The 22,202-nt window shown below is 34.4% G+C and overlaps 1 long non-coding RNA gene across 1 annotated transcript in view; it reads left to right on the top strand.

Moving 5' to 3' along the window:
- Nucleotides 1-14,528, top strand: part of LOC143237060 (uncharacterized) — a 28,844-nt gene extending 14,316 nt beyond the window's left edge. The window contains exons 3-4 of the long non-coding RNA XR_013019854.1: nucleotides 2,957-3,116; nucleotides 14,209-14,528. This is a non-coding gene — a long non-coding RNA (uncharacterized LOC143237060). The remainder of the gene's footprint in view (nucleotides 1-2,956; nucleotides 3,117-14,208) is intronic.
- Nucleotides 14,529-22,202: the final 7,674 nt, after the last annotated feature.

The following is a 22,202-nucleotide window of genomic DNA, read 5'->3' as shown; positions in this document are numbered from 1 at the left end:
TCTTGAGAATCAGTGTGTAAATTGTAACTCTCTATATATATCATCTAACCGTTGTAATACTAAGAATTAAAAAAACAAACTATAACATATGTATTATTTGTAACAACACAGAAAACGTTTTAATATATCACAAACATAAACGGAAGATACGAACTATTCGAAGTAATTCATCAACAAATTGTAAAAATAAGGCGAAAGTATTTGTTTGCTGGAAGGATAATAAAACAGGAAGAAAGCCTTGGCACCTGCTCATAGTAACCGTAATTTTATACTGACAGACTGGATGGATGGCAGCTAGCTACTCAACAGCAACCACCACCAACTCTTTGAACCGACTGAACAGTTGTATTTGAAAGCCAATTTTATAGCGCACCCATGACTCCAAAGTATAAGTGCGTTTTTGCACCAATGGTACACAAACCGAGAAAACCAGATTTACAGTCAGTGCACGCTCACCATTAGGGTACGCTTTGGCCCAGGCATCATTTAAGACTAAGATTATATGTCTTAACACTCCTACGAAAAGTGGGGACTAATAGGCCCCAGAGCAACTTGAAAGGTTATTAATATTAGGCTAATAAATTTGTATTTAAATGAAATTTCCATTTCATTTGATTTCATTAGGCCCCACTTTTCGTAGGAGTGTTAACAAAGCCAAGATATTTATATAGGTCACCAACAGTATTATTTTTTCCTGAATTATTACGTGCTGAACGAAGACATTCTGTTGACACGTTCTTATAATACATGCACCATAACACTGGTATTATACTAGCCTTGATTTACATACACATAACCAATAATATGTTATTTGTCGGTCGGCGTGTAGCTTATATAATCATAAGTTCTTATAGATATCTTTGATATCTCTTCACCTTTTGATTAATTTTGTTTATCTGTTTACCCACCACTCTGAGCTTTATGAATATTAATATCTGAAAATCTCATGTCAAATGCTTCCATTCAGTGTATAAAGAATGGCATCTTCAGCTGTTTGCCTTTTAAAATATCATTCTCTCATTATGCTTTGTTTTTCTATGCCTGTCTTTTAAAAGAAGGGTGTGTGTTTTTTATAGCAAAGCCACATCGGGCTATCTCCTGTGTTCACCGAGGGGAATCGAACCCCTTTATTTTACTTTACTGGCTCATCATGGTAATTTTCAGATGCTTCTTCCAAGATATTGTCTGTCTTATGGTTTGTGTATTCTACCATTTTTGATCTATCTTGGATGTTTCGCTACAGATATTACACAATGTACTTTTGGTTTTCTTTTTTTCTAATATTTCTGTTACTATTTAATTCTTCAGTTTTCTTAACTCCCTGCTCCAACACCTGCTCTGTTTCTAACTTATATGTTATTAAAAATGAATAACTATGAAATATGTTTCTTAATTTTACACTAGTAACCGTCCTCTGTTGTAAATCATCAAAATTTTACTGATATTTTGACTAACATTGTAAATGTTTAGTTAATGCTTGCCACGTAAATATATATATCACAAAAAGTTTAACAAACGTGTCTTGCTGGGTTTATTTATAGCATTTTCAGGTGGATAGTTTGTTTGTTTTTTAATTTCATGCAAACCTACTTGAGGGCTATCTGTGCTAGCTGTCCCTAATTTAACAGTGTAAGACTAGAGGGAAGGCAGCTAGTCATCACCACTTACTGCAAACTCTTGGGCTATTCTTTTTCCAACAAATAGTGGGATTGACCATCACATTATAATGGCCCCACGGCTGAAAGGGCGAGCATGTTTGGTGCGACGGGGATTCGAACCTGCGACCTTCAGATTACGAGTCAAACGCTTTAACCCATCTGTTAATGCCGGACCCTTTTCAGGTGAAAAGCTGATAATGTTATGTTTTGAAAACGGTTCTTAAACATGTTTTTTTATACGAAAGGCAAGTTCTGTCTATAGTTTAATTAACTGCGAAGCTTTGATTAAGAATATACCAAAAATATGTCCCTTAGTAGGTCAGCTTTAAGTTTACTGACTTAAAACGCTATAATCAGAAGTTTTAGATCCCGTGGTGGACAGAGTGCAGATACATTGTGTAACTTTGCATTAAAATCAGTCACAAACATACAGTACTAAAACAAAACATGATACGAGAATAAGAATGACTTCTAAAATATGTTTTTTTTAATGTCAACAAGGCCGAAGTATCGTCAACAGCGAGGACACCCAACTGATGAAACAATGCATTGTAATCTTGCCGAGTAAGAACACAAACATATTTAATTAGCTGTACTCATTACTAAGTAGGTTTTACTCTACTTACTCCTTTTACTCTAAGTCTGTTTCTTTGTTGTTAAGTGCAAAGTAATACCATAGTTTTAGTGTTATAGGCCATCAGGCTTAAGGCAGAGCCACCATGAAATGGGACTAGGGACATGCTTTAAATAGACAATTTGTTCTGACCGAAAGTTAATATATTAATAATTAGAACAATAATATCTTCTGTGCTATTTAGAATGTTATTTTTTCTGTTTTAAATGTCTACACGCTGTTTATCTCTTGTTGAAAATCAATGAAAATAGGGCTCACTTATTAACAATAAATTAAAAAACAATTTACTCACTGATAATTTTAAAGGTCAGGATAGCGTATTTGCTCTTCATTCTACTCTTTACAGAACAAAATACATTAAGTTTTAAACTAACAAGTGTGTGAGTGTAGGGCTAGGTAACCTTTGACCTTTCTTAACCGAATTAAAAATAGGGATAATTTACGTGCATGCCAAAAATGAATGTTTACTTCTTTCTACATCTCTTCATTTGTCAATCCTTCTGTATTTTTCTTTCACTCTCACTGTTTGATTGCTCGTCCTCTTTAGGGTATTACATCTAGCTTTTTAACTCATTAGTTTTTTTTTTTCCATGTCGTTAGGTGTAAGAATGCTTTATTGCAAATACGGACTTATAATTATGGTGTCGTTTTGCTGTAATTACAGATATTTCAGTCACCCAGAATTGAAAAACCAACCAACAAAAAACTATTCGTTTTCTATAGTGAAGAACAAAGACCGACAGAGGTGAGAAAGGACAGGGTTTAGCCCAGCACGTGCTATCAGAAAAGTTGTTAACCTCTTCGCCACAGAGTTCATTAACATGGTAAGGACGAGGTGTATCATTCATTGTAAGGAGTTGGGTACTTGTCCTTAAAACACTAGTATAACATGGTAACTGTATACATCCACTAATCTAACAATTAAGTTTCAATTGCAACAAATTGTTGGTAAAAAAAGTAAAATATTAGATAACTTAAAACTAAATAATGACTCAAAAACTATGAAAAGTTCTGATGAGGCCAATTCACACCTCACACAAGATCTGAGACAGATTAATTTTAGTGTAGTGATTTTTTTTTCTTTTCATACTGGGAATTTAAATCCAGATTATTATAAAACTTGAATAGCTTAAACTATATATTATATCGGGAAGGATGAATTTTTTATTTTTTGTAGTACTTTAATCAAATAAATGTTATAGAATGTTAACAATTGGATAGACTCTCGCAGTTATAACGTCACCTCAACTGAGTGTGTGAAGCGTGTTTAGCATCGTTTCGTTGCTCAAACCTTGGGCTTTTCGAAACACTAACCATAAGGTCACATGCTATTCCCTTACTATCAGAAAAATATCTATAAACTTCAACTGACGCTTTAGAAACTACACTCGTCGGTTACGACACGATGTGGCCTGGCATGGCCTAACGCGTTAAGGCGTGCGCTTCGTAATCTGAGGGTCGCGGGTTCGCGCCCGAGTCGTGCCAAAACATGCTCGCCCTCCCAGCCGTGGGGGCGTTATAATGTGACGGTCAATCCCACTATTCGTTGGTAAAAGAGTAGCCCAAGAGTTGGCGGTGGGTGGTGATGACTAGCTGCCTTCCCTCTAGTCTTACACTGCAAAATTAGGAACGGCTAGCACAGATAGCCCTCGAGTTGCTTTGTGCGAAATTCCAAAACAAACAAACGACACGATGCGTCAAAAGAAGTAGGTTATGGGTTTGCTGTAGATGGGGTGCTACAAGCCTTGGAAGCTATAAGTTATAGTATAATTGCTATTGATAGAACGCTTATTAATCAGGAATTTTAGATATCTGAATAGAAACGTTTATAGATTTCGAACATTGCAAGCCATTTAACTGTAGCTAATTCACATCAGACGTTAGTATTTGTACGAAAACGTTACAAAACTTCAATGGTGGAGTAACTCATGTGTGGCCTGCGAAAAAATAAGAATATAGAGCTAGCTAGCTTCCCCTCTAAAGTGAATTCTTTCTTTCTCGGGTTTTGGGTGTCATATGTACCCTGGAAGGTCAGATGCTCTTTGACCTGTTAAGTGAATTGTATCTTTTGTTTTGTTTGTTTTTGAAGTTCGCGCAAAGCTACTCGAGGGCTATCTGCGCTAGCCGTCCTTTTGTCTTTTATTTGTTTTTTTGCTCTCTATAGTAGATGGATCTCTATTCTGTTCTATGGGATATTTCACCGACATATAGCAACCACGTTAAAAAAAATTGATACTGTAATATCTTTCGCTAACCTACTTGACTTTGACAAATACAACAGGCAACCAATCGTGTAAGAAAAGAAAGGCCACAATGTAATGTTGTCGAATGATAGACAAAGAAAGCGAGTTTATCTTCTGAATTAAAACATGCTTAACTAGCTCTACTGAAGACTGTAATGTGAAGTCTTATTTTAAGACCATCGTGTTTAGTTCTATGGAAGTCGAACTTGAGGGAAGGAAACCTGAGAAACTAAGGACACTCTTAGTTGAATCGAGTGTATTTCCGTCTGTGCAAGTTCGAAAATTATACTTTCAGTTTGCTTTTCGTAAAAAAATGTTTGTGCATTTATTTACATTTGCTGTTGTTAGTGGAACAATCTGATACTTGTCGATCTTATCTGAAAATACCACAAACCTATCTGCTTTCCTTTTTGTCGTTTATCTATCTGTTTGTCCATCAATCTATCTGCCTGTTTGTTGTTTATCTATCTACCTGCTCATGTTTTTTAAATTAATTAATTGTCTTCCTAGTTACTCACATACTTGGCTATTTATTGTTTATCTATTGCTAGACGTCTCTACCTCTAGTTCATATATAAAATAACAAACTAATTTTAATTTTTTTAAAGTTTTATTGCACAGTCTGCAAGACAACAGAATCACAAGCACTACGAGATTTATCGAGTACACGTGTTCATCAACGACAAAATACAGCTTTGTACGAACTGTTTGTTTCCGCTACAAGTTTTTATATATATCTCACAAACACACAAATGAACGCAAGACAATTCGTAAGTTAAACAGCTATGAAATGAACACTATTAAAAAGAAAAAGAACTGAAGTAGTGTCAAACATGGGTAATAACATGTAAAATAACAAAACGTTACTAGAATATAAAACAACAGGAAATAAGAAAGAAAAATAATTTATACTGTATATCCCACAGCGACCTAACAACAACAACACAACAACCACAGTATATATGTGTGAGACGGTAGAAGAAGTTCGCAACAAAATATATGTTAATATTTAAAAGAAAATGTGTCAACAAAACAGGGAAGGTTTCGAGGTCATCCGAAACAAGACCTCGTTAGAAGATGGCCTACTTTCTTCTTTGTTTGTTTTGAATTTCGCGCAAAGCTACACAAGGGCTATCTGCGCTGGCCGTCCATAATTTAGCAGTGAGAGATTAGAAGTAAAGCAGCTAGTTATCACCCGCCGCCAACTCTTGGGCTACTCTTTTATCAATCAATAGTGGGATTGCTCGTATTTTATAACATCCCCATGTCTGAAAGGACGAGTATATTTGGTGTAACGGGAATTCAAAGCTGCAACCCTGAGATTGCGAGTCGAGCGTCCTAATTACCTGGCCATGCCTGGCTCTACTTTATTGAAGTTTGTCAAATGTATTGACATAGCCACAAGCGTAGTTAGAATGTTTGTAACGCATTCGCGAAAATTATTAACGAAATAAAAAGTTAGCATACTCAGTTGTTTAAAAAATATCAAAATTTATTGTTACTATCCGTTAGTTATTATTATTTTTTGCAAGAACAAATTAAATACGTATAACTAAATACTGCAATTACAAACTATTTGTTAGTTTGTTATGACGCATTGAGCTATTTGCATTTTGTCCACGGCGAGAAATCAAACCCTGAATTTTAGCATTGTTAAGTCTTTAAATTTGCCACCTGACTCACCAAGAGACAATTAGAGACTGCAATTTACACGAGCATTTTGTTGTATAAGCGATTTCTTTCCTTTTATAATTCAGACATTGACCACCAAGGAGTGGAAAGTATGTTTGCAAAGTAAATAGTTATCCTTGTCTGAAGAACTCTCTTCATGTTATCAACTTTTTTAAGTAACTCGTCTCTGTAGGAAATGAGGACGAGTCCCTATTTTCTCTGCGTTTTTATCAGCCCTCGTAAAAAAAATTGGTAGAGAGAGGCGTGAATGCAATATTTTGTCTTTAAATATGTGACATCTACAGTTGTGTTTTAAAAGAGGTAACGAAATGAAACATATTATGATAAAATATAACAGCAGATTTCCGTGAAAATAACGTTTTCTTCGCAATAAAGAAATAAAACAAATAAAAAATTCTTCACTGTCACTACGTGTGGCAGTATTTATTAAGTTATTCTTTGATTTTTTTATATTTCATGTTATTTGTATTCACTCATGAGAAGTGACGTCTTAAACTGAGGCGTGAATTGGTATGTTATGTTTCAAAAGCAATGGTTTTGATTCCTATAATGAAATCTCCGTAAGGCACTAGAAGATAATATTTACGTTTAGAAAATCCCTGAAGGTTTACCTAATTTTTCCATTCGGTAATGATCAATAAGGGAAGTTTTTGTGTCAAAGTTCGCCTGGTTTACTCAGAAGGCTGAAAAAGTACTTAATATAGTATAAAAACTAACCAGAAAAACTGAAAGTACAAAACCAGATGAAACAAAGAACAAACGAAAAAATCATAACAGCTAAGACTAATTTCACTGAAACTATTTTGGAAACTGAACCATAAACATAAAAAAGTTTTGTGTATATACCTGTATTAGCTTTCGCAGAAAGCCTTAGTAACATATTTCAATTTATAGAATACACCATATGAATATTTCTCTATTTGTGTTGTAAATAAAGTATGTGAAAACAGCCATTTGCTTAATGTTTAAGTTTGTGTGCTGCCATCTATGGTTTGCTATAGTGCTAAATTATAATTAATTTATTAGTGCTATCTAGCGAAAGGGAAGTAAGTTATTATAATTATAAATTAGTTGATACAAGCTTGCCACAATTTGGTGGAAACGCAAAACTAAATATTTTTTATAAACATATAGAAATTTACAATCTTATTTTCATTATACTACTATATAATAATATGGTCAATGATGACTTTCGAGTATTTTTCGAATATGAATTTAATATAACTAATTACTTTGTTAAAATAATTATATTGTCCAATTCAGTTTATAACGTTCATGATGTAGTTAGTTGATGAATTACTGTTTTTTAATTTGAACTAGATTTGAATATGTAAACATGTTCCAGTAAAGGTGAATAACATACAAAAAGTGTGTTTAGATAGGCAAAACAATCAAACAATATTTGCATTTGTTTATTCGGATTTATTTAGATCAACTATAAATAACAATAATAAAAAAGTTTAAATTTGTTACAAGGAATGAAAAACGTTTATTTTTTTAAATAGCAACTACAGAATATAAATTAACAATGAAAAAGGAAATATTTATCGCAAATTTTTATTTATGATAGATATTTTGGTTAAACTCAACTTTTAACTGATATTTAATAAACCTGAATGGATGAACTTCTTGAAATCGCTCATTTAAAAAGAAAATGCATCATTGTTGAATTCTTAAAAATAGGAAACAAAAGTCTAGAGTTTAGCACCTAGAGTTGTACGTAATTTTCACCACAAGTGTAAAAGCAGGTATAACTGTACTGTGATGCACAGAATGAGCATATGTAGGGTAGAGAAATATGCGCCGTGAAAAATAATTCTAGATTTTGTGTTATTTTTTTAGTCATTGTGTATACTTTGCAATTTATCAGAAAGCTTGCAGACATATGACACTAAATATTGTGATTGTATATCTACGGTGAACGTCATTGTGTACTTTTGCGCTTAAAAACAAACAAATTACAAAAGTGTTCTGAGTCTTACCATTTTCTGAACCTTCACAGTCTGTTGGTTTAAAACTTTCCGTCGTTATGGTGCTAGTTTCAGAAGCTGAAATGCTAGTTTCCATTGGCAATAAGCGATCCTTTGTGATTGGTACACAGAGGGCGGGGGAATAAAATACTTTTGTGAAGAGCGCTACCTTACCGTCGTCAGGTGAGTTTACCGTTTTGGAGGAAAACATCTCTGAAACTCCAGACGATTTTAAAGTACAACACGAACGAGTAAGTTCATTATAACTTCGCTGTTTTTTTCTTTTTCGGTGTGACGACGAAAGTTCAAAAAACGAATCCCATAACACCCAAGTGTTCCTCACAGATTCTACTTTAACGTCTGTGTTTGTAAACAAATTGTCTAATTCGAAATCCAACTCAGAAAGTGGGCACAAAAGTTCTTCTTGTTTAGCATCCAGTCCCTGTACCAGAACTGGATGATCAGTGTTTGGCAGAACCTGAACATCTTCAGGTTGTTGTTGAACAATAACATTTGGTCCACTGTCCTGTAAAAGGAGGAAAATTAAAATATTGAAAAATAAAACAAATAACCTAAATAACAAAAAATAGTATTTTTCGTTTGCGACGCTACAATTTGTAACATAAAAACAATTAAGTTATTCAAACATCCGTAAAAAAATTACGACTATAACAAGCACCCTTTCATCAAGTGCTAACTGAACTGTTTAAAAAACAACAACACTCTAAAAGGTAGCAAAACGATGCGTAAAAGTAATAGCGGCATACAGTTATTTTCACATTAAATAAAAAAAAAAACACCTGAATTTGTAGCATGCTCGATAAGAAATTATAACGTGTGTGTAATAGTATATAAACACTTTCACATTGTATCATATTCTATTTCTCGTTCCATTTTGTAAGTAAAGGGTGGGTTCACACTTGAAAACCATTAAACATGGTGAAGAGAAAAATATAAATTAATTATAATAATATGTTTAATTTTCTATTTTATAAACATGTTAAGAAACGTTCGTTGTGATCATACTGAGCTGTTCACACTGCACAGTTGTTGTATTAAAGTCAACTCGCTACAAAGATAATATTGTGAGGGATAAAGCTGGTTAAACAAATCCATATGTTCACGATTGGTAAAGTTTCCGTATAAAGGTATAAGAAGTTGGAACATATATTTAACAACATTCAAAGTCTTGTTCAAAGAGATGATTAATAAAAAATTCTGATAAAAAACAAGTAACCTGAGCTGAAAAGAACAAAAAAATAACTAATTAATTAAACTTTATGTAACAAACTGATTAAAGTACACAGTCATAAGTTAGGAAACTAAACTCTGTATGAAATGGGATATATTTGAACTAATATCTATAGTAGGATAATCGCGCTGTTAAATATCATTTCGGCAATAATCCCAATAATACTCCATGAGATTCTGTCGGCTTAGAAGAGTTACGATACTAATCAATCCGTATACTAAACAACAATACAGATTAATTGCCATATTCTTAAAATATACTTCCAAAGACTTTTCAAAACTATTATAACTTATATCCAACATGAGTGAATAAAATAAACTATTATAACTTATATCCAACATGAGTGAATAAAATAAACTATTATAACTTATATCCAACATGAGTGAATAAAATAAACTATTATAACTTATATCCAACATGAGTCAATAAAATAAACTATTATAGCTGTTATATCCAACATGAGTGAATAAAATAAACTGTTGTAGCTGTTATATCCAACATGAGTGAATAAAATAAACTGTTGTAGCTGTTATATCCAACACGAGTGAATAAAAGAAACTACAAAGAAAAATGAAGAATATTATAATTACAAAGTATATAAAAATGCCAGCTATTTGCTCTTAGGAACTGGATATTTTATAAATACATAAAACCTTAATGAACTTATGTATTTTTAGAAGTAATGCACATCCAACACCAGAAGTTGATGACAGTTACACACACACACAAGGACTAAAACATGTTATCTGCCATATCCGGAGAATTATATCGATGTTGACACCAGTATCAGTAAGTCTATTCGTATTCCTTTCATAGAACATCGTGTAATGGTCATCACAAAGTTACAGGTTATCATTAGGTTATTCGAACTTCCATCTTTCACTGAGAGTGGAAATGATGACGAAAAAAAAAACATTTACGTTCCTTTAGTTGAACAATAAGTCAACGGTAAAACCAGAAGTTAGAGGCAAATCGATAAACAAAAATTCGAACCTAAATTTAGAGAAACAAAAATAAAAAAATGTATGTGTGTAAAAGCAACTTGTTCTCCGCTAAAACTGACCACCAAGTGACCTCAGTTAGACTGTTTTTATTTCACAACAACTTAAATCGATCTTGTTCATAAGAAAATAACAAATACAACAACGTACGAATAACATTTTTATTCTTTAACCTCGAGCATGCGTACACAGAAGTGGCACTGCGCAACTTTTGTTTTTATGTGTTCTTACTTACAAGCAATTTTATTAAAATGTTTATTGCTTAAACAGGTAAGTTTATAAATACATGTTTGAAGTACAACAGACTTCACTGGACACCAGTCCTGTTTCATCAATTGTAAACAGACTCGTCTATCACACACAGCATACATCTCTTCTAGAACGAAAATATAGGCCCGGCATGGCCAAGCGTGTTAAGGCGTGCGACTCGTAATCCGAGGGTCGCGGATTCGAATCCCGGTCGCACCAAAATGCTCGCCCTTTCAGCCGTGGGGGCATTATAATGTAACGGTCAATTCCACTATTCGTTGGTAAAAGAGTACCCCAAGAGTTGGCGGTGGGTGGTGATGACTAGCTGCCTTCCCTCTAGTCTTACACTGCTAAATTAGGGACGGCTAGCACAGATAGCCCTCGAGTTGCTTTGTGCGAAATTCAAAAAACAAGCAAACAAACCAAAAGCATAATAAATATCCAAGTTCTGTAACATTAATCTGTCTGAAATAGTTCCCACAGCGCCAGAAAAGACAATACAATAAATTGCAATAACAGTAAAATAATGTGATAGGAACTACATAAGTAAAGAAACGATAAAAACACCTTTCTACATTCACCTAACTTGTGATACACTCAGTATATCCAGCCAATACTGCTCTTTAAAACATTCAGTTAAGTTAGTTGAGATAAATGGATAGTACATCAGAGTCCTCCCCTTCAAATTAGGAGGATCAAGGATCGAATCTCGGCTTCTAACACCACAAAGATAGTTATTTTCGGAACTTCGCTATAGACGACAAAAGATATGCAGTTAAAGCATAAGAAATACTAATTAGTAGGTGATAATTAAAAATAATGCTTAATTAACAATTAAACTAGGTTGATGACATAACCTATTAATCTGACAACAAATAAAGGGCAAGCACATTAATTATCATTGAAATTTTTTACATTATCAGTACTAGATCCATTGAACAGATTAAATTCATTAACACTAATCAAAACACACTATCAACAAGAAATAGAGGGTGCACCTTAACTCTCATTAAACAATATAAAATTAGCAACAATAAAAAACTCGTATACCCTATGAAGCGTATTAATTTTCCTTTATCAGAAAATTATCCATTATCAGAAAACTCGTATATGCCATAAAGCGTATTAATACTTATCAGTGTCGCTTTGCCAATAGTAAACAGATCCATTTAACAGGAGAAGCAATTCAATTTTCATCGGAAGACAGTGTTTTATTGTTAACAATAAAGAGATCAATCATTATTGGACAACAATATCGTATTATCATCAAAGAGTGAGATAATCTAAACAAATGAAATACGTCAGCTTCTATATTAGACAACAATATTTAATACCAACAATAAAGTAATCCATATAGTATATGTAGTATATCAACCACCAGTGAACAACAGTAATGAACTATTCACAGTGAAACTACATGAGCTTCACCACTATAATGTCTTATATTGACCTTTAGTCTTTATAAATAACGAAATCTCAAGAAAGAATAGAGTAATTAGTCGAACTTCATAAGATAAGTCGATTATTCAGTTTCTGTAGTGCATATTGATGTATAGAAAACATATTAATACTAGAAATAGACGATCTTATAACATCAAAGTGTTGTTTTCATTTTATTAGACATTCAATGTTTCGCTTTATGTCTTCTTCAAGATATTTTGTTAAAAGTTTTAGTGAACGCTTCTGAAAAAGCTGTAGAATGAAGATTTTTGGCGTTATAAGGTTGTTTATTTCCAACATTAAAAGTAAAATCAAACATTATTAGTCACACTAATAAAATAATGGAAATAGGACGACATATCTACTTTACCAAACAAGACAAGTCTACTATTTTTCCATCGACATCCGCGAACCAGAAAAGTTCATCATCGACAAAAGGCATCTCTTCATACACGTCTTGCTCCTTCCGATCTGTAACAATAACAGAGTTAACAAGCAGCGTTAAACCGTTTATCTTTCACAAATGCAAACAAAATTCCGTGAAGACTTCAAGACATGCCTATCTTTCTCGCACCGTGGTTAGTTAGATGTCAGAACCGTTCTGAAGTTTCTGAAAGACTAAAACATATATAAAATAACCTGCACAGTGAAGGTATCTTCCTGTTTGCTGTAAGACCTTTTAACGGCGCACGACCATGCTTATTTTAAGAAAATACGTTAATCAAATATAAAACACTTCCTGCGTTTCTAGTTGCATCGTGTGCCACTAAGTCAAATCAGCTCGACGTTCAAAACATTGCTGCTACCATCCTCCTCATCTCAATGTGACGTCACTCTTCCATAATTCCCTTGCTATACTAAATAACTTAATTATTTTCTATCACGACCTCTGAAAATCTGGAAATTGTTTTCTCTCAAGCTCTCTTGTTCGGGAAAATTTAACCGAGTTGTCAGTATTGTTAAAGAAATTATTAAATTACCTGAGAGTTAGTTGGCGGAGGCGATAAAAGGAAAATGAACTATTATAAAAGAAGAAGCCTTGAAATTCGACTGATTGCTTGTGGTTTGCTTTCATGTGCGTAAAAACATGCATGTTTTTCAGTTATTTTTGGGTGTAATCATTTTGAGTATTAAATACTTCATTACTGACATGCCGGATGTAAATAGGTGTAACGGAATTTAGTACAACCATAATGGTGTGTGTGTGTATAAGTGTATATATGTATATTATATATATATATATATATACACGTACAGGAAAAAAAACAACAACATTTAGATATATGCATGCCAGACGTATTTCCCTCTGTGTCTGAAGCTTAGGCTAAGAAATTAAACCAAAAACAAATGGATTACATGTGTTCGAAGGATGACATTATAGATTTAGCTAAGACATTTTTTTTTTAACTAAAGAGAATTTCAGATTGTTATTTTTTCAAAAATAGTGTACTTATGAGGATATGGAGACCACCAAATGTACCCAGCTGCAGAAGACTGGGCTGTAGTTTATCAAATCGTTGTTACAAATTGGGTTTCAATTTAAAATATTGAAAGTTGCTCATGAACTTCTCATGGGTCGCTTAGATGTCAACATGACAAATGACAAAATTAGGAGACATATCTTTTGGTCAAAAATTAGGCAATATGTTCCTCAGTTTTACAAAACTAGTCATATCTGTCTATTGTTAGAAAAACATAACCAGAAAGTTCCGGTTGATCCTTTGAAACTTATCCCAGCTTTCAAAGAACCCTTCATTTATGTGATTATTGATTGTGTTGGGATATTACCAAAAAGATAACATTTGTGTTGATACACTTTCACGTGCTATGCAGTTTTCTGATACTTGTTTTGAATTTCGCGCAAAGCTACACGAGGCCTATCTGCGATAGCTGTCCCTAATTTAGCAGTTTAAGATTAGAGGGAAGACGGCTAGTTATCACCACCCACCGCCAACTCTTGAGCTACTCTTTTGCCAACGAATAGTTAGATTGACCATCACATTCTAACGCACCCACATTATTGTTTCAGCTTATTCAGTGTATTTCTGTTTTCTTTTCATAAATGCTAGGTTGTGCGAGAATTTCTCCACTCCATGAAGAATGTTAAAGGTTTTTTCGTCAAAATGCCGTGTTCTTTGAATCTGTGTTGTTTAAAATTTTCACTAAAAAGCATCTTTCATCGAAAAGGACTACGAAATAACTATCTAGCCAATAAGACAAGCTGTGGTGAAACTTCCTGAAAAATTGTGAAAAATTCTCTGTGTACCAAATAATAAGGTGTTAAACATGTCCACATGAGCACCACAAATCATAACGTACCGCTTCATTATAACCTTCTCTAATTATGTATGGATAAAATTTTTTGACAATTTTTTTCTAATTAAAAATATTTTTCTGAATTTATATTGAATCTTCTGTAACAATTTTGAATTAAACAATGGTTTTATTAATCTTTATTAATCTTGGTTGGAATGAAATATGGATCCACGATAACTATGAAGGCTTACAATGTTAAAAACTGGGTTTTGATACTCATGGTGGGCACAGCACAGACAACCTGTTGTGTTTAACAACAAATAAACAAAAAATTAATAATATTTATGAATTCGAAACATGATATTATCAGCCCTTCTTGAATTAATTTTGAACATGACTTTAAAATGTTAACAATAAATCTTTCTGTTTAAAGGACCAAATTGCTTTGGCCTTTGTTCACACTTTTTCATTACGTTTCGGCTTTATGACACCAAAATAACTAGTTTGTTGACTCTGTATGCAATTGTTGAATTATTTTAGATAGATAGTTTTCTCAAGATGTGTATGTTATATATAATTTACAAAGCAGGACTACTTTACCCACAGCAACCTCAAATTTGAGCAATATCTAACTTAGTTTATTTGTTTTTTTGAATTTCGCGCAAAGTTACACGAGAGATAACTGCACTAGCTGTCCCTAATTTAGTAATGTAAGACTAGAGGGAAGACGGCTAGTCATCACCATCCACCCCCAACTCTTGAGCTACTCTTTTACCGACGAATAGTTGGATTGACCATCACATTCTAACGCATCCACGACTAAAAGGGCAATTATGTTTGGTGTAACGGGGATTGGAATCCGCAACGTAGCAATGCCAAGCCACCTAAACTGGTAGAAGGATTTAATTCTCGTGAAATTTTTCCGTTAATGATTTTCGTGTACATTGTTGTTTCAGCTTACTCAGTGTATTTCTGTTTTCTTTTCTAAGATTTCATTTTAATAATGGTCAAAACGGAATATACAGTTATATTTCGTTTGGGAAAAATCATAAATTACTAATAAGGCGAAAATTCAAATATCATATCCTTAAGTTTCTTTATATTTTAAGCAGAGCATAGCCTAATGATTAATGCGCTTGGACTGTGAATTCGAGGGTTCATGATTTACATCTCATTGCCCTCATATTCTGCATTTTGAGAATGTGGGTACGTTATAGGCGTGGCAGTCAAATCTCGCTATTTGATCAGAAAAAAAGTAACCCAAAAGATGGAGTAACTAGTGTTAACTGTCTTCCTCCCCTAGTTTATCAGTTAAAAATATTCAGGAACAAACTTCTAACATTATCAGTTTTCTTTGAGTTTTCTATACTCCAGTCTTTACTTCCTTTTTATTTCTTGTTGTTGAACACAACATGAATTTCTGAGATCGGAAGTAAGAGAATAAAAACAAACATATAAATATCCAGTATACATTTTGTGAGTTATTTTACTTGTTAGGCCTAAGTCATGAGGTCCGCTGGAGAAGCTGTTTTTATTCCATGCGTAATATAACAGCTAGCATTGATCATTTGTAGAACCATAGCTTCGATCATACATCTCTTGTAAAACAAAAAAGTTATAGGTTAAATTGTCCTTGTGTAAAGGTTTAGCATCGAACATCCTATATCTTTCGTCGAAGGTGATTAAGTTTCATGTTATTTGATACAGAAGTACTACCTATACAGTCCCATAACAATATTTGACTTCAATTTTATGATTTGTTGTATTCACGGTCCTGATGATGACATTTTATCTTCAGGCTCAGAGTCGTTCTCCTAACCATTAATCCGTTAGAACGTACTGGAGCATTTGGTTCTATTATGGCCTGGTCACTAGATGTAAATATATTTTTTTACAAGTCCTGGTACAATGTCTGTTTGCTTGTTTTTGAATTTCGCGCAAAGCTACACGAGAGCTATTTGCGCTAGCTGTCCCTAATTTTGCAGTGTAAGGCTATAGGGAAGGCATCTAGTCATCACCACCTACCTCCAACTCTTAGGCTACTCTTTTACCAACAAATAGCGGGATAGACCATAACATTATAACGCCCTTACGGCTGAAAGGGCTAGCATGTTTGGTGCGACCGGGATTCGAACCCGCGACCATTAGATTACGAGTCGAACGCCTTAACAACCTGACCATGCCAGGCCCCTGGTACAATGATTGTTATCATTGTTGCCATGGGAATTTCTGTCTCTGAAGTAGTAATCGCCATTTAGTACACATGGATTTTGTGGTCACAGACCATGAAATTATTGGTGGAAGCTGGCCTTATCTCACATCCATATCCCAAATGAAGTCAGTTCTCAATATGCATTTTTTTTATGTCAATTATCCAGACATCATGAGAAGTAAAGAAGTTTCCTATAATAATTTTCTACCTACTGGACTGGACACTTATGTTTATTTACTGCTTGAATTACTCTTTCATTTTGCTTTATACCAATACGCAGTTTCTCATCTTTCTTACCCAATTACGTCGAATTATTGTAGTTATAAAACCAAAATCGTTAAATCGATGAAAATATTGCAATGCTTCTTATCAATATATCCTTGGCATCATGGACAGGTTTCTTTAAATAATGAATTTTTTATTTCATTTGGGTCAGATGGGTATTCTTAGCTGAGCTTTACCACATACGTCAAGCTATTTCTTGTTTGTTCTTTCGCTCTGGTTGGGCACAAAGAGGCTTGTCCTTAGTGTATTGTTTCCTTGTTGTGTTAATAGACAGATTTACTACATCTATAATAGTTTCATTTTTCTGGCACTTTCTAGGAGGCGTTCTTATTCCGTTCAGTTTTTTACTACATTTATTGGCAATATGCTCTTTCAAGTTACATATGAAACACTTATTATCATGTGGTTTACTCGTTTCATTATGTATCACTAGTTATGTAACTAATTCTTTTAGTTTCTTCTAACTGTCATCAGTGAGAGTTGATGATTCAATACTATTCGGTCTGATGATTCCATAAATTCGAGATAGTATTTTTAATTGTTTATCTGCGACCTGACTGGATTTCATTTCTATCGTCAAATGCAGAGCTTCTTGTACATCTGCTTCACTTCAACCTAGTTAAAATATTCTCATTTGTTATGGTATCTACACTTGCCAATGAATCCATCATTTCACGAAAAGTATCCAAGTAAAATAACTGGGAAAAAAATCCAAATCCTTTACAAATTTGACTGAGGTCTCTTTTTTCCTTTGTATCCTATTCTGTAACTTTGCTATAGGTACTTGTTTCTGGTACAACACTCCAAAGCTGTTGGTTAAAGCGGGCACCAATACTTGATAGCTGTTATGATTCTCAGCTGGAAGGTTAGCTGATGTTGCTAAAGCCGTTCCTTTTAAATAGGGTAGCAGGACGACTTATTTATTGTTCATTATTTCACTAGTTTTCTCTGGAAATGGTTTCAAACTGAGCTTGGTATGATTCCTATTGTGCCTTCTCGTCATAGTCTGTTGGTTTCTCGATTGCTCAATGTTAAATCTAAGTTCTGTAACTTGATTTGGTAATATTATGATTGGAGTAGTTCAGGATATACTTTCAAAAACAGATGACAAAACAGTAACAATACTAAGTGTAGGCCAAATAAGTTTTCCCATTTCATATCTTGTAGTATATTATATGTAAGGCTGGAACGCTTTAGCCAATGCGAAAAAGAAGTCTGGCTCGTTTAATATTTATATTTAATAATTTATTTTCTGGATATTTTATTCTTTTAAATGTTTTCTTTTTATATTTCTATAATATTTTTCTATACTTCAGTTCTGACTTAATTATTTTTGTCAATACAACCTTTCGATACTTTCCAATCTTATTGTTATAATTTCTCTGTATGTCTGGAATAGTTTCACCAAGCTTATCTTCAATCAAATTTCTTTTTGATTTAATTTTTTTTAAATAATGTCTCTTTCTCCTAACTCTTAAATTATTGCCATATTTTTCTTGATCTTCCTTTAGTTTTTTATCTTTTTTTTCCTGATCTTTTAAAAATATTCTTTAAATTTCTTATAGGCTCCGTTTTAATTTTCTGTAAATTTCTTCCCAATATTGTCTTAATAACTTCATCTCAAATGACGCTTCGCTCTTATTCTTTGGATTCTTGAACATCTTTAACAATTGTAATTTCATCGACGCTCAGTTTTATTTTCACCAAAATAATGCCCCACTTTGACAACAGTATTGTTCCTTGTTTCTTCGCTGACTGATTCTCTTAAACGATCCGAAGAAAAGAATTCAATGTTCATTCCACTTAACAATAAAAAATTACTTTATTTCGTCTTTAGACGTTCTATAAACTTGAATATTTGCATATTGTTTTGAACCGCCGTTACTTTGCTGTTGGACTACATCACAACTCGCATAAAACAAATCAGAGCAAACACAATAGCTGACGCATTAACTGATTCGTATCCCTTCACAACCATCTCGTACTTATAGTATACCTTCAAATATAATAAAAATTAACATCACATTCTTCGAACTCTCTGAATGTTCTACGTTCTCTAGCTAAGAAATTATAGCATTAAAATATAGCTGCTTACAAGACTACTATATTTCCTGAGCAGGGTCGAAGATCCTGGGGGATGGGGTGATACATCCCCCCTTTCATTTTAGGTGGGGGGTATGGTGCATACAATAATCCCCCCTATAGTTTGGTCTGTTGAATTGTTTTATTGCATCACAGTCCTACAAATTGTGTGTTTGTTCTTGTGATTCTCGTGTTCTTACCAATCGAATTACATAATTAAGCCTAGATGTAGGCTTTTTAGTAGCCGAAATGTACATCTTTAATATAGGTGTGCTTCTAAGCTTTTCGATCTAAGCGATAGTTCGTAAGTATCAGTCAGTAGGCCTAAGTATATATGCAAGGCTTGCAAGCACTATCACAGAATCTACCTACGTCTTGTACGTAGTGTAAGATTAAGTAAAATTTTCATCACAACAGATTGAACAGAGCATGAAATTCGAAAATATTACTCCCAAGCGTAAACTCCTGTGATCTAGATCTGACAGGCCATTTGTAGCTTGTAGCTGCATCAATCTTATGTGTATATGTTGCGATTTTCCTTCGCCGTTTGTTCTTATGCATGTCTAGCCGGTTTTATTGTCGAACGCCTTACTCTCCTTAGCTGCCGAATCTGCTGACCACAGTGTACGTTTAGTGTACAGTTAACGACAGGTTCGGGCCGCTCGGATCCAGACGCGCCCTACATCACCCCCCTCCGCTCCCTTTAGTCTGAGCTTCGATTTTACAACAGAGCTCATTAGGCTTATGTTTGTGGCCCTCATTAAACCATGAAATTTCAGATTATCACCGCCCTCTAATAAAGTGCTGGTGCTTTATGGTAAAAGAACAATATATTATCTTATCATAGATTTTAAAAATATTGTATTTTCTTGTATAATTAGAACACAAAAGGAGCGATTTCAACGGCCTGAAGCCTCTATTCCAGTGGTTCCCAACATTTTTTATGCTCTGCACCCCTAAAAAATTTTAATATGCTCTCGCACCCCTTACAATAATTATTTATTTAAGGATAAAGGTGAAGGTGGCCAAAACAAATGTTATCTCGCACCCCTGGTTGGGAACCACTGCTCTACTCAAATTGCATTGCTAGTTTTGTTCAGGTGTTTTTATTTAATAGACGTGCTTATACACATTATATCACAACGTGTTTGTCATTTGATGAGTTTTAACAGGAATATAATATATTTGTGATTGTTTAAGTATTTTTCGAGAAACTTGCAATTACTTGTGTTGTAACTGGGACACATTATTGTCCCAGCGATGCCCAGGCGGTCAGTCGGCTGGGTAGTCACTGTGAGGTTCGCGCGTTCGACTTAAATACATTGTACAGTTCAGCCCTACTTCCATTCTGTTCTATCTTCGTTCGTTGTACTTTAGAGTTTTTCAATAAAGACTGTATTTTAGCCTGTTGAGTCATCTGGGAAACATATTCCAATCATGACAAGCAAGCGTCTGAAACATTTCGATATTAGACAGTTCTGCAAGCCAGTTACTAGTACTACAAGTGACGATGCAGATGCAGATAATCCAACAACCTCATGCAAAGGAATAGAAACTTGCCATACAGAGAAAATACTATGTTCATCAGAGGACGAGTCTGAAAATGCTTGTGCAACTATTGCACATCATGAACCACCACATAGTTGTGAAACAAGTTTGTGCAGTAATGAAAAATCTGACATTCCACAGATACAGTGTGGAAAGCCATATCATCCAGACGCATAACTAATACCACGACAGAAAGCAAAATCTCAAAATATCAACTTCCAGGGCAAGTGATTTGATGCGTTCCCATGACTGCACTTCGACAATCAGACTCAAAAAGTAACTTGCTTTTATTGTGCCAAGGCAGAAAATGGAGGCCTTTTTACAGGGAAATTGGAAAGGCTAGTGGAGTATACTTTCATATCCACCGGTTTTTACAACTGGAAAAAGGCAAAACAGAAATTCAACAAACACCAATCCTCCTCTCAGCACAGATTCTTTATATCTCCAGAAGGTCCACTTGATGTAACTCCGGTGACTGTTCAGCTACACGATGGAAAAAAGAATGCCAGGCAAAAATAAAGAGAAGCAACCGTCAGCTTTATTTTTCACTGCAGAGCACACAAAGCTAATTTAATAATGTAACATGCGGTTGAAGCTTGTGAATGTGTTCGAGATTCTATCCAGTGGGTACACGAACTTAGTGTCTTGTTTCAGAGGTCAGGCAAATACAAGACAATCTTTGTGTCCAACACGCTGGTTGTGCCGCCTATCTGCAATTACATGTGCTAATGATCACTACAATGACATTGTTGAATTAGCAAATGAAAAATCAGATGTAGCAGTGAAAGCACGAGGTCTGCTGGACAGATTTGACAAAGTAAAAACAGTTTTAGGGTTGTTGATGGCTCAGCATCTATTAGCTGCATTAGAGAAACTAAACCGTGCATTTCAAGCAAAATCGGCGACAGTATCTGGCATGATTGAAGCATCTGCAATGACACTTGAGCAATTGCGGGTATTGCGAACAGAGGAAAATTACAACAAGATATTTGATGAACCTGAGAAAAAGGTAACTTCCCTAGATCTGGTGCCTATTGAACTACTACGCATTCGCAGACCATCCAGAAAGTTCACAGGTGATGGCTCAGCACACCATTCTGCAACAGCTAGAGATTACTACAGAAGCCAATATTTTGAATTTGTGGACACAGTCATAGAACATCTGACCACTAGATTCAATGCAGACAACAATGACTTGAGGCAATATCTGGCACTTAAAAACATGAACACATCTGGCAAGATTGACAACTCAGTTATAAACTTCTATCCATAAATCTCTGCACAATGGCTCGAGTTTCAGTTGCCCATGTTCAAAGGAACAACAAAAGCAGTATCTCTAAAAGGTGCGAAGGATGCTTACTGTAAAATGCATGAAACAAGCCAGCAGATGTTTAGTGAAGTGTTTCTTCCCATGTAAATTTTGCTTGTATGTCCAGTATCCAGCTGCGAATGTGAACGCTGCTTTTCTGCATTAAGACGGTTGAAGACGTGGTTAAGGTGAACTATGTATTAGTGCCGCCTCAACCATGTGGCAGTTTGTCACACTCACAAAGATGAGGTCGACAAGATAAATATAGAAGAGCTTATGAAAGAATTTATAAACAGATCATCACAAAGGAGGTCTACGTTTGGGAACATGTAGACTAGAGGACTAGATGAATTTTACTTCAGTGAAAAGTA

This window comes from Tachypleus tridentatus, chromosome 13, assembly GCF_004210375.1.
Source record: "Tachypleus tridentatus isolate NWPU-2018 chromosome 13, ASM421037v1, whole genome shotgun sequence".
NCBI classification, from domain to species: domain Eukaryota; kingdom Metazoa; phylum Arthropoda; class Merostomata; order Xiphosura; family Limulidae; genus Tachypleus; species Tachypleus tridentatus.
This window is presented reverse-complemented; position numbering and strand designations above follow the sequence as displayed.